Source organism: Erpetoichthys calabaricus, chromosome 16, assembly GCF_900747795.2.
Source record: "Erpetoichthys calabaricus chromosome 16, fErpCal1.3, whole genome shotgun sequence".
NCBI classification, from domain to species: domain Eukaryota; kingdom Metazoa; phylum Chordata; class Cladistia; order Polypteriformes; family Polypteridae; genus Erpetoichthys; species Erpetoichthys calabaricus.
In genome coordinates this window covers 31704062-31717630 of record NC_041409.2, presented here as the reverse complement: position 1 = coordinate 31717630, position 13569 = coordinate 31704062, and the positions used below count along the sequence as shown (strand labels likewise).

At 40.5% G+C, this 13569-nt stretch overlaps 1 protein-coding gene across 7 annotated transcripts in view; it reads right to left on the bottom strand.

The window, feature by feature from the left end:
- sipa1l1 (signal-induced proliferation-associated 1 like 1) overlaps window positions 1–5212 on the bottom strand; it is a 309330-nt gene extending 304118 nt beyond the window's left edge. For 4 of the 7 annotated variants that reach the window (XM_028822023.2, XM_028822027.2, XM_028822028.2 and 1 more), the window contains exon 1: window positions 4928–5211. The gene's annotated coding sequence lies outside the window, so the exon portion shown is untranslated. Of the gene's footprint in view, window positions 1–4927 lie in introns of all 7 variants that reach the window. The other 3 variants (XM_051920056.1, XM_051920059.1, XM_051920058.1) reach the window with 1 other exon arrangement.
- Window positions 5213–13569: the final 8357 nt, after the last annotated feature.

Sequence of the window (13569 nt, the reverse complement as noted above, 5' to 3'; positions counted from 1 at the left end):
GTATAGCCAGTTAGTCTTTTGTATTATACTAAATTTGTATAGTGATCAGAAACAATTAATTGTTGTGAATAAGAAAAAATAGAGGAAATCAGGAAGAGGGCAGAAATGTTTTCACAACACTGTCTTTAAAAACAAAGATGGGGGGAAAAAGCAGCCCTGTCTGTTAGACTTAAATTTCAACCTTTCTTAGGTACAATAACAATAATCAAATAAAAACACAAGGTAACAAAAACATAACAGGAAATCAATACAGCAGTGAACATGAACATCGGTCATCTTGCTGGCCATCACTATCTTATGTGACGAGCACTGCTTTACACCTCTTAAAGCACAAAGCCTGCAATCCTCTGAATCTGCACTTGTAGGATTTTACCCCATTCTTGTGGAAGGGCTTGATGAAGTCTGAATCTGCACTTGTAGGATTTTACCCCATTCTTGTGGAAGGGCTTGATGAAGTTGCTGGACATGTTGTGATCCATGGCACTCTAAAGGTGTTCTAAGGGGATTGAGGACCAAAGAAAACAGGTCAAGGCAGCATCAGCATTCACTTCTCAGAAAAGGTAATACCAAAGCAACTGGGTATATGTGGGCATCATCCTGCTGTAGGATCACATACTTGTGGGAAGAGGGTCTCCTTGCTCTAAGGCCAGCAACACAGAGCCTTGACATTCACTGTCCTGTCACTGATGCAGGCATTATGTGTGCCAGCTGCTTCATTGACAGTGTACATGTACTTTATCTTCAGATTTATTTTGTATTAAACTAACTTAAACCATGTTTAACTACTAAAATCAGAAAACATTCCTCCTGTCATGTATGACCTTCACTTCCCATTAGAGCTGCATGGAATATTAGTACTGGAAAAGTACCAAAAAAGCCCATTTTTAAAGCGGTACGTTGCTAGCATTTATTTCATATCCAGCTCGAATCACCAAGGGGGTACCAGTCCCCAAAATGCTCTTTTAATGTATACTTTTACATAAAAGCAATGGAAACTGAAAGGAGACACTCCACTCCTGTTAATGATTCATGGAGTGCATGGTGACATGCAGATGTGGGTGCAGAACAGGGGAGTTGGACGTGTTTGAATGGTGGAGGAATAAAGCAGCTATAAAGCAGAGGAGGGGGTGTTATTCGTTGTTTGCATTGAAACCATTTTGGTACTGAGGTCAAAAACCTGGTTTTGCTACCATGACCAATGTTTTTGTACCAATCCCACACTACTTCTGATACCTCTTTAAGGTTGTATAACACAGGAAGAAATTCAGTGCAGTTTCATGGTTTGTCAATAGATAGAGCTACACACATCCCTACATTGATGAACGTATGAATACATTTTAAAAAAAAAAATACACTATAGACTTCTGGGTCACCAACCTGTAGGAAGACCAAAGACACAACTTAAATTGTTGCTAGATGAGGAAAGATGTGAGCTTAGGATGAGGAAGCTGGCGCAGCACCAGAGTCAATATCTTGAATGGACTACGGCATAACCCCTATGCTGTGAAAATAACTTGTAGAAGACAGATGAAGAAGTTGTTGTCTCTGGCATAGATTTTTACAAAAACTAACAAATTTCACTTACTGTAGCTACTCTCCCATCTCTACTCATGAGCTCTGACACAAAATAAAGAATATCAAATTAAACAACAGCCAAAAGACAATTTAAACATTAAAAGTTAATAGAACAGTTCTAAAGAAGGCACTCACTTAAGGCTAGCATAAAATAAATGACTTTCTAACGTGTTAAAACATTGGGAATTTGGGAGCCTACTGTCATTTAATGACATTCGGTGCGAATGAGTCATTAGCAAAAGTATAAAACACAGGAGCTGCTGCCTGATTGGTTAATGAAAATTGAAACACAGCCTCAGCTCATGTGACCTCTCACACCTTGCAAATAAGCTGAGAGGGTCCGAAGTTTTTTAACGAAATTCCAGAAAACCATCAAGAGCCTGCAACACACATGGATAGGATCAGTACGTATCACATACTGTACATAATGAGTAACGACATTTCAGTATTCACCGACTTTCCCATTTTTGTGCTGATTTGGGGAAAAAAAGACACTCAGAAGCTCCCAACTCGGGCTAAAATCACATTGGAAACACCCATCGTGATAAACTGTCAGTTTTGACTTGTATATTGAAATGCAGTGGAATTCTTGCTTACATGTGCTAATCAACCTGAAACATGGGTGCCATGATTAGTCGAGTAGAACTGCCTTACCTCAAAACTTATGTGTCATCACATAGCTTAGTGGCATTTTCACAAGAAATTATTTGATTCATAAATGAATAACAATGGAATAGCTAATACAATCTATAATCAATTACAACTTCTTAATAATGTGATAGCCAGGCTTAAGTAACTATAATAATTATAGTCCAAAATAAAGATGCACAATATGATGTCAAAACTGCTTCATCCAACTCAGGGGCACAAAGGACCTGGAGCTTATCCTGGCAGCCCTGGGCACAAGGTATCAAGCAACTCCGGACCAGGTACCAGTCAATCAACATGTGCCCTTGGCCAGTTTAGGACCACTAGTCAATCTAAAGGCCAGGGCTGTATTTTGAGCTCTAGTACCAGTCACTTTCATGGTAGTTTTCAGACTGTCTTTATTTATCCTCAGCTGTTGGTTCTGAATCAATCGAAGTGTGATGGCCTACTAATACCTGAATGATCTTTACACAAATTTTAGTTCTGCCATCTTTTTCCATTCTTTAGTTTTCGTGAGGAAATGAGTGTGTACAGTTTTTGATACCTTCTCTTCACCCGCCTTAAGGCTATGCCACATTATGCAACTTTTCCAGCTCTGTTCAGTCATAGCCTTCATTTACATAATCTTAACAAGTTGGAGGTGGTGCTCTCCCAAGAAGCCGGTCGAGTAATGTGACATACCCAGTGATTCAGCCCAACTTGACTACAACTGTCCCCTCAAAAAGATTTGATTTTGTCTTTAGTCTGTGTACATGAGAGCTGACAACCAATGAATGCTGATCCAGAAGTACAATGCACACAATACAGCGACAAGAAATAAGGAACAATGATGTTTGAACCAAACAAACAGAAGTGAAGCTCTTCTGTTTGATATCTTGTGTTTTACATACCAAGACAAAATGGAAAAACGAAAAAAAAGGGGGGCCAAAACTGCGGCTGAACTGGCTGTAGCTGCTAACCCTGTGTATAGCACTGGCTCTGTAGAGCAGCATGACATTAGCAGCCCTAAAAAGCGGAGAGCAGGACTGTGCTGGAAGGTCAGCACTCAAATCGGTAAAGTAGTCAGGCCAGGCCATTTCCAGTCACCTAAACTGAGATGGTCCTGCAAGTATGACATACCCCACAACTAGAGGCTGCATAGCATGGCACATCGGCTTACCATGTTCATCTTTGCTGTGTGGAAATAAAGACCATGACTAAGGAAGAACGTAAAAACTCCAAACAGAAAGTGAACACCATGACCAATGTGCTACCACAGAAATGTTAAACATGGATGACTGTATAAAATATTCTTAGCAGGTTCTATTTCATCAACCCAACAATTTCATGTTAAAACAACAATAGCAAGTCATATTGCTTGCAATTTAGTTACTACGCTAAGCCAACTTCTTGTCTTTAGTTTGTCTTCTGGTGGTTTATAAGACATATGAATTCCATATGAGGTGTTATAAAAATAAGAATAGAGACACCCAATTTACGGTGTTATAAAAATAAGAATAGAGACACCCAATTTACCAGCTTTGCAGATCTCCAAGTCATACACTGACTTAACAAATTACAAACACTCATGGGGAGAAAAGCTAGCGAGATGAAAATGTACAGGCCTATTGAGAAGAATTTGGACTTCTAATTCCTGCACTTCAAATCTTCAGTGCCCCACTCAGTACTAACACATCTTTAAATGAGAAGGTGTCACCATTGATAGCTCAAAGAAGACTCAACATTCTATCAGTTCTGATAACATACTGTACGTGTTTTACACCTAAAGGATTCAGGGATCATTTTCAGAAATAAGTAAGCACATAATTTTAAAGAATAAGCAATTACTTTAATATTCATTCAAGATCTGGTCACACTCTTTTTGAGCGAGAGCTGTAGGCGAGTACCAACCCACACAGAAAAGGTTATATAATGTGGGATTGCCGATTTCTCCTGTGCTCACCTTTTCAACAATGCACCTTGCCTCGTTCCTTTGTTGCCGGCGCTTGATCGACAACATTGGGTCTAATGGGGGCTAAAGGGAAGCGTATTAATGTGGGGATGAGCGCATGGCCTGGGTTGAGGGTCTTAATGAGTTTTAACAGCAACTTTCTGCTGCTTCAAGATTCATCATAGTGTAGATTCACCAACGACTGGTACAAATGTTGAGTGAGTGGCGCCGATCTGCGACACAGACAAGTACAGGTGAAGAACTGGTGGGCGGGGCGGGCAGGGGGTAGACACAAACAATACACTGCACGAGGATTCCGATTTGCAGTCTGAATCCTTAACTGGATGTCGTAGTATTCGCTGACAGAATCTCGCAGCCTGGAAAGTGCAACGACAGGTTGCATGGAAAACACTCGAGATCGCCAGTATGCTCTTTTTTTTTTTAAGGAAACGGACGGAGGCGAACGTGAGAACAAATGTATTCTTCTCCTCACTTATATAACTCTCAATGGCTGTCCAGTTTTACCAAGATGGGCATTGAGGTGCAAGAAAGAAAGAAAATAAGATGGGATAGTTTATTGTGAGATAGAAACCTATATATTGCTCGTCGCACCCTGGCTGTGAGAACTTTGTTTCCCAGTCCCGCCTGTCTTTCAGGTGGATGCCCACCAGCTTGCTTCTCCCCCCACCCTCCATCTCGAATTCCGCAGCCACACACAGACGAGCTCGAGCTTTCGTTCTCGTCCCCTGCGATGCACTCCAAGCTCACACTCACCTTGCTTCTCTCCCGGATCCCTGGTGAACGCGTGCAGAAAGCAATCCCAACGTCCGAAAGCGCACGCCACGCAAGTTGCAAAGTGGCCGTCTTGTCCCTGCGCACTTCAGCCTCGCGTCGCCCACCTCCCCTTCTTTCTTCTTGTTCTTCTTGTGCCTCCTCCTCCCCGAGCCCCCGCCGCCTCGATCCACCGCAAAAACCAAGTCGCTCGGAGGCTGACTCGCTGCGGCCACAACTTGGAAGTTTGCTCCAAAGTTGCAGCTCCGCCTCGCGCTGCTGCTGCAGCTGCAGGAAGGATGAGGTCACTGCAATTCCAGCAACCCGCCGGAGTCTCGCGAGAGCCGGAAAGCGGTTACCAAGGCAACCGGAAAACTGCTGCTCTGCAGGGCTTTCAATTCACTTTTTTGTTCCGAGTTTGCTGAGCATTCATTTGAAAACAAAGAGGAGGGAGGAGAGGAATGGAATGGAAGGTTACTGCCTGCCAGTTGCGAAATGCCAGAAGAGCGCTGCTCGGGGTGCGTAAGGAAAGCGCTCAGCTCGTTATGATCAATTAATCTGCCGTCAGATTCCATGAAAATAAAGGACTTTAGATAATTGAGGTGTTTGGCTGAAGGGGGCGTGGTTAAGTGAAAAGGTTTCAAATTTTTGAGCAATCCTGCAATATGGACAAGTGAAGAATGAATATTGCTCTAGTGGTCACTGCCATCTATCTATCTTATGCTCATGAAAAATTCAAAGAGTGGTATACATATTTTATATTATTGAGCAGTGGGCAGAAATACAGTAGCTCAAGGCATGATGAACGATTCGGTTCTCCTAAATCCTCCAGTTGTGTAGTTCAAATAAAGGTGGAGAAATGGGACATAAACCAGCCCATCATTGGGCACTGTCATACCCGCACCCAGAACTCAATCACAAGTTGCGAGCTGCCAGTTAACCTGAAAGCATATATTTTTGGATCCATCTGTTTTTTAACCTGCAAGTGGTTGCTTGGCATCTGCAGTCTAGTCAGGCAGCATTTGCTTGTTCAGCTGAATTCTTTCCAACTATTTCTTTTGTTCTTCCAGTTACACCTGAAGCTACAAGGCAGCAGCGCTAACCACTACACCACCAAAATACCCTTTAAACTGAGAGGGCAGACAGATTCAAACTGTCGACTCTCTCTAAAGATGCTGGGTTACAAAAAAGAAAGGGTTGGGTTATCCTTTAGTCATGATGGCCCGTTCTCAGTTCTGACTTTCTTTTTATAAACTAAGTGAAGAATAATATTAATAGTACTAATAATATAGTCGACCTTTTGATAGACTTTTCTGAGCTGTTTTCAGTTCTGTACCCAGTGTACGAGGACTCAGTGTTCCTGAACTGGATTAAGTGGCTTTGATAAAGTTATGTAATAATAATATTATTATTATGGGTCCTGTGATATATTTTCACATTGACCTGAAATGGTTCTTGCTTTGTACCCAGTGCTGGTAAGATAGACTTAAGGACTCCCTAAACCTGCATTGGATTTTTTGAGTTTAAGAATGTTATGATATTCTAGTGAAACATGTGGACCACTGGTCGCATACATTTCCCCATCTTTGTCATTCTTGTATTCTGTGCCCCACACTTGACACTCAGCAGATGGTGATCTTCTTCTTCTTCTTCTTGTGTTTTTTGTCACATCATTGTTCTCCATTTTGCCAAGTTTGGTGCTATCTTGAATTTTTTGACTTTCCAGAATGTATCGGGTCATAAGCCTTTGAGCAAAAGACTAAGATTAAGGTTAGTCTTGCGGTTGACGCTCATTATTCTAGACCCAGAAGTTATGCACCAATGCATGCATTTCACCATCTTTGTCATTCTTGCATTTTTCATCCTGATGGTGCTGCTCTTCTTCATCTTCTTCTTTTCTTCCTATTATAATGTTCTTTGTTACGTTATTGGCCTTTGTGATTTGCTTGATGCTCAGCAGGTGTCTCTGTTCTTCTTTTTCTTTCTGCCATGTCATTTTGTTTGCCAATCACTTGGCTGTAAGAAACCCACGAGTGCAGGTCAGTTTGCCAAGTTTTCCACTATCTCAGATTTTTTGATTTACCAGAATGTATCAGGTCATAAGCTTTCAAGCAAAAGACCAAGCTCAAGGTTCTAGCCCCACAGGTTTGCAAGGAATCACATGACAGATGGACAAATCTTAAAATTTTATATTGTATGTATAGAAGGTAATCACCATCATCATAATAGTAATTTTTTAATAATTTAATTTACAGGTTTTGTATATAAAAAAACGTACTTGGCTGCACGGGTCAGTCTTTAATATGTTTGATTTCCCTTTAATATATTAATTGTATCCATTTTCAGTTATCTGATAGGATAACCATGGTGAAGAGGAAAAGTGTTGAGCTCAAAATGACAGTCATCACATTTTGGCGTTTTAGTGACTGAGGAATTGGTTCCCCACTCCTTGCCCTGCTCTTCAAGAGCTAATCCACAGATCGACTGCAGCTAAGATTTGAATTGCAAGGCTTAAAATAAGAGTTGTGCCCCGATCGGTGTCAGTCTTGCCAAGACACTGCTGCAGATTCAGCATGACGTGCCATTGATGTGAAAACAGTTGTCCAGTTTGTGCCATTATTGTCACTGCAGTGTTTATTCTGACATAAACAATGAAGTTTGTTCACTTCTTAATGAACATAACATATATATTTACATGATATGCAGAGGGCTATATATTTAAGAGTTTGCTTATTTAAATTCTTTAGTTGTTGCTTATAAATGATAAACATGCAACACTGGCCATGAAGAAATCTTTCCTCTTTGATGTATAAGTATTGCAACTTTGTCTGCTCTCCATTAATTAAAAAAGGATCCACTGTATGTGTGAAAAAATGTGACACAAAATATTTTTTAAATGTCTTTTGAAGTAAATTTTTACACTGTGCAGTATTTCTGATGGCAGAACGTGCGAATGAATTCAAAAACGAGTTTCATCTGAGGTAGGAATGGCTTTCTGACTGACAAATGAATTAAAATCAAAAGTTTCATATATAGACGTTCATCCTTATCTGATGTCAGTAACCACTGCTCATTCGTTTAATTGATTTACCACAATTCCTTGATTTGAGAGATTGCTGGGCCAAACTCTGAACAAGAAATAGATAGATAGATAGATAGATAGATAGATAGATAGATAGATAGATAGATAGATAGATAGATAGATAGATAGATAGATAGATAGATAGATAGATAGATAGATAGATAGATAGATAGATAGATAGATTCATATGAAAAAGTTTGGGAACCCCTCTCAGCCTGCATAATAATTTACTCTACTTTCAACAAAAAAGATAACAGCGGTATGTCTTTCATTTCCTAGGAACATCTGAGTACTGCGGTGTTTTCCAAACAAAGATTTTTAGTGAAGCAGTATTTAGTTGTATGAAATTCAATCAAATGTGAAAAACTGGCTGTGCAAAAATTTGGGTCCCCTTGTCATTTTGCTGATTTGAATGCCTGTCACTGCTCAATGCTGATTACTTGCAACACCAAATTGGTTGGATTAGCTTGTTAAGCCTTGAACTTCATAGACAGGTGTGTCCACTCATGAGATATAAAGGTATTTAAGGTGGTCAATTGCAAGTTGTGCTTCCCTTTGACTCTCCTCTGAAGAGTGACAGCATGGGATCCTCAAAGCAACTCTCAAAAGATCTGAAAACAAAGATTGTTCAGTCTCATGGTTTAGGGGAAGGCTACAAAAAGCTATCTCAGAGGTTTAAACTGTCAGTTTCAACTGTAAGGAATGGAATTGGGAAATGGAAGGCCACAGGCACAGTTGCTGTTAAACCCAGCAGGTCTGGCAGGCCAAGAAAAATACAGAAGTGGCATATGCGCAGGATTATGAGAATGGTTACATACAACCCACAGATCACCTCCAAAGACCTGCAAGCACATCTTGCTGCAGATGGTGTATCTGTACATCGTTCCACAATTCAGCGTAATTTGCACAAAGAACATCTGTATGACAGGGTGATGAGAAAGAAGCCCTGCACTCACGCCACAAACAGAGTCACTTGTTGTATGCAAATGCTCATTTAGACAAGCCAGATTCATTTTGGAACAAAGTGCTTTGGACTGATGAGACAATAATTGAGTTATTTGGTCATAACAAAAAGCGCTTTGCATGGCAGAAGAAGAACACCGCATTCCAAGAAAAACACCTACTATCTACTATCAAATTTGGTGGAGGTTCCATCATGCTGTGGGGCTGTGTGGCTAGTTCAGGGACTGGGGCCCTTGTTAAAGTCGAGGGTCGGATGAATTCAACCCAATATCAACAAATCTTCAGGATAATGTTCAAGCATCAGTCACAAATTTGAAGTTACGCAGGGGTTGGATATTCCAACAAGACAATGACCCAAAACACAGTTTGAAATCTACAAAGGCATTCATGCAGAGGGAGAAGTACAATGTTCTGGAATGGCCGTCACAGTCCCCTGACTTGAATATCATCGACAATCTATGGGATGATTTGAAGTAGGCTGTCCATGCTCAGCAGCCATCAAATTTAACTGAACTAGAGAGATTTTGTATGGAAGAATGGTCAAAAATACCTCCATTCAGAATCCAGACACTCATCAAAGGCTATATTTTCCATAAGACATATCATATATTAAAAGGAAGTTGATACTTTTAATATATGATGTGCCTTATGGAAAATATAGCCTTTGATGAGTGTCTGGATTCTGAATAGATAGATAGATAGATAGATAGATAGATAGATAGATAGATAGATAGATAGATAGATAGATAGATAGATAGATAGATAGATAGATAGATAGATAGATAGATAAGGAACTATATAATAGATAATTCGGCCAATAGTTCAACTAAAGCAAATCCCATAATAGAAATAATGTACTGATAAGCAGCAGATACGTTTAATGAATTATTCATTTAAAAAATTCATATAGTGTAAATTCATATTGTCACACAAGCATACATAGGGACCTTCTAGAAGACTAAGTAAGCTAAGTAATACCACCAGCAGGTAAGAGACAGCACTGCTGCTCTCCATTCAGCATCAGATGTGCCACCTCTTCCGGAAGCGGGACAATTTAAATGGAGAGCCCAGAGATGGAGGTTGTCTTTTGACCAGAGCGACACATTGAGACAGAGTTCACTGTGAAATTGATTGTGAGACATGCAAAGAATGCAAGTTTCTTTGCTTTGTTTTGTGTCCTACAGGCCTCTGATTTACTTTGCTAGACAGGTTATTATTAAATGGGGTTGTGGCTGAGTTGTAACCCAAATATTGTAATGGCTCTAGTGAGTTTCTGAATTCATTATATATATATTTCGATAAGACAAGAGACTTTTTGGAAAAGATTTTTTCAAATCCCGCAAGACTTTTGCCTTGAGATTTTTTCAAGTCACACCCTCTTCTCAACCATATTCAACCACACACACGGTACTCTCACCTCATTTGTGTGAATGCTTTTGTCAAAGTCCCTGCTCTCTCAGCTCTTATAAATGTTGACGTTTTCCTCACTTTAAGTTCCAAATTAAAGAAGATGTATTATCTTCAAATCTTATTGAAGAATTTCATCACAAAGGGTTATCAACAGAAAAAATGAGTAAATGGGCAATCCTAGCACCGAGAAACGATGATGTCAGACGAATTAATGGCAAAAATGTCGATCAATTACACAGCAAAAACGTTGGAGCAATACACATGCAGAGCATGTTAGAGATTATGAAAGTAGTAAAAATCAAAAGTCTCAAAAAACTGATAGTAAAGATCGTAATACCGCTAAGAAACGGAAATTATTACTTGGTGACATAACGGAACAGTGGAAAGAGATCAAATTTATAGTGTAACACACGCGTGTTTAGGAGACAACTAAAGGGCTTGAGTACATGTAATTCCACACCGGACCAGGGGGTGGCGAAGTGTACTAATTCTCTCTCTCGATCTCTTGCAGACCATTCTAGAGAAATCCCGCCCAGCTCTGGGGCAGCCAACAACGTCACTTCTGGTTCCGGTCCTGTTGACATCACTTCCCTTACTGGCCTTCAAAGCAGCCATCTTGATGATACTAAAGCAGTTCTGTTTTGGACTCAGTCGTGTGAACATGTCTGTCATATTGAATCAGTTTTGCAGCTGGGAAAAATTATACGGGTGGCTGCCCCAAACCTTCGAAATGTCTTATAGTCATTCTTGTTACAATGGACATAGGTGATATGATAGAAGTATGTAGATATTGTTTGGCCTTAAAGTTTAAGTCGGAGACTTGTAGATCGTCTAATTCGTGTTTCCATCAGGAATAAGTAGTGTTTCTTCCCAATGAGGAAGCATATCTGCGAGAATTAAAAGATTTGTTGTTTCGTTTAAGTGAAATTCACAAACACTTAAGGGAAAATATCTGAATCTACAATGATCTGTTTGCATGCGCATGTTATATATTGCTGAAATAAATGGACCAAGCAATCTAGTCAGTTCTTCCTTAACCTTACTCACTCCTCTCCTTCCCGCTCTTTCTTTCCTCCTCCACACCTTTCCTCAGAGTGACCTCTACCTCTTGACTGATTACATCAATATCCCACATATACCCCCTTTTGAGGAAAAAAAAACAACAACAAAAGGGAACAATCATCAATAATATTAAAACATTACAATAAAGAGAAAACTGTAATCTCTAATTTTCAACATTAAAATATCCAACCAATTCAACTATTCCATTCCTTTATAACTGTAAAGGTAACATATGTAGCTTCCAAATGCTGTAAACCTTTATCTGACATAGTCCTTTGTCCACATTGGAGCCTGTCGTACTCTGCTTCTCCGTGTATTTGAAGAAGATTGACCAGGTGTAGCAGTAGAAATAGCAGTTGACTGAATTGGATGGGTTGGGACGTATGAATCCTCTGGTTGTGTGTCTGAAGACAGACTGGACTGTGGTGCTGTAGCTGGGGCGAGGTGAACTGCATTCCAGATCTTGCCATCTGACAACAGGTACTGTATGTGGTAGGGCCTTTCTGAGCAATTAACTGGTAAGGTTGACTGAATTTGGAGTTATCCTTTTGGACTATGCCTGGCTTCCTAATACGCACAAAACTCCCACAAGTGAAAGAAGGTGATTTTGCTCTGCAACACAAATCTGTGTATTTTTTCATTTGTTCTTGTTTCCGTTGTACATGCTGTGCCACACTACAGGGTGCGCACAAAGTCCATATACCCCTATCTTTGAGAGGATTTTGAAAGCTAAAGGTTACCTCTTAAAAATCCAAAACATCTGTATGGGTCCCTCCATGATCTCTGCATAGCCGAATGCACCGCCAGGTTCTCCTGCTCATGTTCTGCAACATTTGCGGGGTGACTTTCTGGAATGCTGCACGAACCGCATGTTTCAGTTCATCGTTCGATGAATAACAGCGCTTCTGCATGTCTTCTTTGATAAACCCCCAGAGTGCATTATCTGGAGTTGTGAGATCAGGGCTTCTTGGAGGCCACGGAAGAGGAGCAGGATTGTTGTTTGATCCTCGTCCGATCCAACGATTCCCAAAAACATTGTTTAGGTGATCACGCACGGTGATTGCGAAATGGGCATGTGCCCCGTCTTGTTGAAACCAAACACTGTCAAGGACGCCCTGGTTTCTCAGTTGCGGGATGAGCCAGCCATTCAGCATTTCCAGATAACTGATTTGGTTAACAGAACCGTCAAAAAAATAAGGGCCAAACAAATGCTGTGCTGTCATTCCGGCCCAGATCATCACATGTGGTGGGCAATGCTCAATTTCTTCAAAGAAATGTGGATTTTGTTTTCCCCAGAAAAACACGTTTTGATTGAGGGAGCTGCGATAAATCACGCACTCGTCAGAGAACATAACTGTTTCTTTCTCAGCATTTGTTGGAAATTGGTGCAGCATCAGATCACAAGCTTCCTGACTTGTGTCACCCATCGCTTCGTCTTGGAACAACCGCCATGTTGTTGCGATTTCTTGAGCGGCAGCAGGTGGCAGCACCAGACGGGATGTCGGAAACACACCTCGAAATACCGGGAAGACTTGGGCTGATGTCCACAGGAACCAAATTGTTATGGTTATTCCTGTAAATGCTCCTAAAGATAGGGGTATACGGACTTTGTGTGCACCCTGTAGTATGTTGCTTCAAAGGCAAAGTTGGAAGCAGGTCTCTAATGTTTAATTTAGTTATCATTGGGCGACCACGTAAGTTCATGAACCATGAGTTCAGCAGGTGACTTTTGTGTTACTGCATGTGCAGTAGCACGATATGTCTGTAAAAAATCAGTCACAAATGACTTCCAAGGCTTTCCTTCAATATTTGCCATTTACAAACAGTCCTTTAATACCCTGTTAAAACGCTCTATCTCACCATTTGCTTGTGGATAGCAAACAGAACTGCGAGCATATATGATATCCCTATCACTAAGAAATGCTTCCAATTCAGAAGACGTAAACTGAGATCCATTGTCAGTAACAATTTCCAGTGGATTCCCTTCCCTACTGAAAACAGTGCACAAAAAAATGTATAATGGTTTCCGAAGTCACAGCAGAAAACCTCTGGCCACTTACTGAAGTAGTCAATAAGTGTAATTGCATAGCGATAGCCATATGGTGCAGTTTGGAATGGCCACACAATA